The sequence below is a fragment of the Nomia melanderi genome, unplaced genomic scaffold (assembly GCF_051020985.1).
Source record: "Nomia melanderi isolate GNS246 unplaced genomic scaffold, iyNomMela1 scaffold0919, whole genome shotgun sequence".
NCBI classification, from domain to species: domain Eukaryota; kingdom Metazoa; phylum Arthropoda; class Insecta; order Hymenoptera; family Halictidae; genus Nomia; species Nomia melanderi.
The window spans coordinates 7,501-12,500 of NW_027476033.1; the positions used below are offsets into that span (position 1 = coordinate 7,501).

At 50.7% G+C, this 5,000-nt stretch overlaps 1 non-coding gene across 1 annotated transcript; it reads right to left on the minus strand.

The window, feature by feature from the left end:
• Nucleotides 1–145: 145 nt before the first annotated feature.
• Nucleotides 146–300, minus strand: LOC143176864 (5.8S ribosomal RNA). The gene has a single exon (XR_013001365.1). It is a non-coding gene; the product is annotated as a 5.8S ribosomal RNA (ribosomal RNA).
• Between the last annotated feature and the right edge of the window lie 4,700 nt (nucleotides 301–5,000).

Here is a 5,000-nt window from a genome sequence, read left to right on the forward strand (position 1 = left end):
CCATCGTTCGCTCGTACGTAGCATCCTTCTCTTAACCCGACTCAGAGACGTTCTTTGCGCCCTTCGGTAAAAAAACGTTCGATCCGAAGAGGTGAACGACGGCGGGGATTTGACAGAGCTACGCAAGCAGTGTATGGTACGTAAACGACCCTCAGCCAGGCGTGGTCCAGGAATTGTATCCGTGGACCGCAATGTGCGTTCGAAATGTCGATGTTCATGTGTCCTGCAGTTCACACGTTGACGCGCAATTAGCTGCGTTCTTCATCGACCCACGAGCCAAGTGATCCACCGTTCAGGGTAATCGTATAAATTTTATATTTCACATATATAATTTTATTCTCACTTGTTCGACCTAATATCTCTCTTCTTTCAAAGAGAAGATAAAAGTTGATACCTGAATCTCCGACCAGCGCGCGAAGGAGATTCAGGCGTCGCCTTGGAGACGACACCGAAGCCTTTCGAGACGAAAAACGTTCAAGTAATATGTATATATTTCTCGACGTTCCGGGCGTATAGTGCATTCAAAAACCCGCGAAAGACGCAGAAGACTCGCACGCGTGGAAACGACGGGGATATATTTTGTATCCTACCCGATACTGAATCCATCGCGTGCAGTCGACCCTCGCGTTCTTCCGATCAGACGCATCTATTGTTGCGCGCATGTTTTCGCGTCGCATCGCGCGAAACGTTGCACGAATCGTACCGATCGATCGATTGAAAGCAAATAATGAAAAAAGACTTCACAGCTGGCTCTTTGCCGGTCATTCGTCCCATGTTATCTCTTGCCGCGAAATTGGCGCGCAAGAGTTGGGTGTCAGACGCGCGGCTTTAAAACGAGCTTCACGGCCGGTCCCTTCGTTACCGCTTTCGTTCTTTCTCTCGGAACGACCATGAACGAACACGACGAGCGACGCTACGGCATACACACGTCCACGGATTCGATTAAAAAAACAGACTTCACAGCTGGCTCTTTGCCGGTCATTCGTCCCATATTATCTCTTGCCGCGAAATTGGCGCGCAAGAGTTGGGTGTCAGACGCACGGCTTTAAAACGAGCTTCACGGCCGGTCCTCTCAATTCCGTGTACGGTACACGCAAGATGCGGGTTCCACTTCCAGACTACCCGGTCCCTTCTCTCTACGAGAATCGATAGTAGAAGAACGGCTCGAAAACGCGTCTCAGAGACTAGGGGAAAAGAAGCGGTATGCGAGCGAAACGAAAACGCATTATGGAAACGTCGCGAAACAATGTTCGACGGTTGCTCGGTTCCAATCGTGCGGCCGTTTCAATTTCTCGTGCGCTTCACCGTCCCTCCGTAACTCTGGCCGATCGCGTATACCGAAGAGCCGACACGCGCAAAAACCACAGGCATTGTATACTGTGTATATATATATATATATGTTACAGTCACAGCCTTCGCGCGTTTTACTCTCCGACGCGGGGTTTCCACGACGAAAGAGAGACAGTTTCGTGGCGGGTGACTCGGCCGAATCGCTACGACGGGTATTTCTATTATAGAACGAATCATCGCCACCCTTTACCAGTGCCCGACGAAGGAATCACAAGGTCATCTGGAGTTTACAATGCCAGCGACGGTAATTCCAACGAAGACCCGATAAGTCAACTCATCGTTCTATTTCTCCCCGTACAGAAAAGCGAATCGACGCTAATGCACCTCGCGCAAGCACGAACGTTCTCTTCGCGTGGATCGTCCCATCGTCCAAAGATGTAAAGACGCATTGGAGATCGTGGTCTCTGGCGGGCTCATTGCACGCCCCACTGCATATCTTTCCTCGAATCGAGAATGATTCGTCCACTAAGGCTGCGAAACTACGCGTCGAGGAAACTAGGGGAAAGAAGCGGGATGCGAGCGAAACGACAATACATTATGGAAACGTCGCGAAACAATGTTCGGCGGTTGCTCGTTTCCTCCTGCGGACGTTTCATTGCTCGGGCGCTTCACGTCCCTCCGTAACCTTCGCGTGCCCCGGAGAGCCGGCAACCGGTGAACCACAGGCGTATAAACTATAGTCTTCTATAGCAAGCCTTCGGCGGTTACTCTCCGACGCGGGGATTCCACGACGAGAGAGAATTTCGTGGCGGGTGACATCGGTCGAAACGCTACGACGGGTATTTCTATTATAGAACGAATCATCGCCACCCTTTACCAGTGCCCGACGAAGGAATCACAAGGTCATCTGGAGTTTACAATGCCAGCGACGGTAATTCCAACGAAGACCCGATAAGTCAACTCATCGTTCTATTTCTCCCCGTACAGACAAGCGAATCAACGCTATCGCACCTCACGCATGCACGAACGTTCTCTTCGCGTGAATCGTCCCATCGTCGAAAGATATAGCCGCTTGGAGATCGTGGCCCATCAAGTTCTTCCGTAACTCCTGCGCGATCGCGTACCCCGGAGAGCAGGCAACCGGTGAACCACAGGCGTATAAACTATAGTCTTCTATAGCAAGCCTTCGCGTTTACTCTACGACGCGGGGATTCCACGACGAGAGAGATTTTCGTGGCGGGTGACACGGCCGAATCGCTACGACGGGTATTTCTATTATAGAACGAATCATCGCCACCCTTTACCAGTGCCCGACGAAGGAATCACAAGGTCATCTGGAGTTTACAATGCCAGCGACGGTAATTCCAACGAAGACCCGATAAGTCAACTCATCGTTCTATTTCTCCCCGTACAGAAAAGCGAATCGGCGCTATCGCACCTCACGCAAGCAGGAATGATCTCTTCGCGTGGATCGTCCCATCGTCGAAAGATGTAAGACGTACAGAAATCGTGGTCCATCACGATTATTCGTAACTCTCCGAGTCGCGTATCTGAGAGTAGGGCAAACGGAGAACCACAGGCATAAATAATACTATATATTTCTTATATAGTTAGCCTTCGCGTTTTACTCTCCGACATGGGGATTCCACGACGAGAGAGAGTTTCGTGGCGGGTGACTCGGCCGAATCGCTACGACGGGTATTTCTATTATAGAACGAATCATCGCCACCCTTTACCAGTGCCCGACGAAGGAATCACAAGGTCATCTGGAGTTTACAATGCCAGCGACGGTAATTCCAACGAAGACCCGATAAGTCAACTCATCGTTCTATTTCTCCCCGTACAGAAAAGCGAATCGACGCTATCGCACCTCGCGCGAGCACGTAACTACTCTTCGCGTGGATCGTCCCATCGTCGAAAGATGTAAGACGCACGGAAATCGTGGCCCATCAACGTTTTTTTGTAACTCTGCCGATCGCGTATCACAGAGCCGAGACGCACATACCACAGGCGTATAATACCGTTTTCTTTCGTATGGTAAGCCTTCGCGTTTACTCTTCGGCGCGGGGTTTCCACGTCGAGAGAGACTTTCGTGGCGGGTGACATCGGTCGAAACGCTACGACGGGTATTACTATTATAGAACGAATCATCGCCACCCTTTACCAGTGCCCGACGAAGGAATCACAAGGTCATCTGGAGTTTACAATGCCAGCGACGGTAATTCCAACGAAGACCCGATAAGTCAACTCAACGTTCTATTTCTCCCCGTACAGAAAAGCGAATCGACGCTGTTGCACCTCACGCAAGCACGAACGTTCTCTTCGCGTGGATCGTCCCATCGTCGAAAGATGTAAGACGCACGGAAATCGTGGCACATCACGTGTTTTCGGAACTCTGTCGACCGCGTATCTCAGAGACGACGCGCGCGAACCACTGGCATATACTATTATATATCGCGTTTTACCCTCCGACGCGGGGATTCCACGACGAGAGAGAGTTTCGTGAGCGGGTTGACTCGGAAGAAACGCTACGACGGGTATTTCTATTGTAGAACGCATCATCGCCACCCTTTACCAGTGCCCGACGAAGGAATCACAAGGTCATCTGGAGTTTACAATGCCAGCGACGGTAATTCCAACGAAGACCCGATAAGTCAACTCAACGTTCTATTTCTCCCCGTACAGAAAAGCGAATCGACGCAATCGCACCATACGCGTGCACGTAAACAACTCTTCGCGTGGATCGTCCCATCGTCGAGAGACGTAAGTTTTCATAGTATGAATTCGCGTTTTACTCTCCGACGCGGGGATTCCACGACGAGAGAGAGTTTCGTGAGCGGGTTGACTCGGAAGAAACGCTACGACGGGTATTTCTATTATAGAACGAATCATCGCCACCCTTTACCAGTGCCCTACGAAGGAATCACAAGGTCATCTGGAGTTTACAATGCCAGCGACGGTAATTCCAACGAAGACCCGATAAGTCAACTCAACGTTCTATTGCTCCCCGTACAGAAAAGCGAATCGACGCAATCGCACCATACGCGTGCACGTAACAACTCTTCGCGTGGATCGTCCCATCGTCGAGAGACGTAAGTTTCCATACTATGAATTCGCGTTTTACTCTCCGACGCGGGGATTCCACGACGAGAGAGAGTTTCGTGAGCGGGTTGACTCGGAAGAAACGCTACGACGGGTATTTCTATTATAGAACGAATCATCGCCACCCTTTACCAGTGCCCGACGAAGGAATCACAAGGTCATCTGGAGTTTACAATGCCAGCGACGGTAATTCCAACGAAGACCCGATAAGTCAACTCAACGTTCTATTACTCCCCGTACAGAAAAGCGAATCGACGCAATCGCACCATACGCGTGCACGTAACAACTCTTCGCGTGGATCGTCCCATCGTCGAGAGACGTAAGTTTCATAGTAAGCCTTCGGCGTTTTACTCTCCGACGCGGGGATTCCACGACGAGAGAGAGAGTTTCGTGAGCGGGTTGACTCGGAAGAAACGCTACGACGGGTATTTCTATTATAGAACGCATCATCGCCACCCTTTACCAGTGCCCGACGAAGGAATCACAAGGTCATCTGGAGTTTACAATGCCAGCGACGGTAATTCCAACGAAGACCCGATAAGTCAACTCAACGTTCTATTTCTCCCCGTACAGAAAAGCGAATCGACGCAATCGCACCATACGCGTGC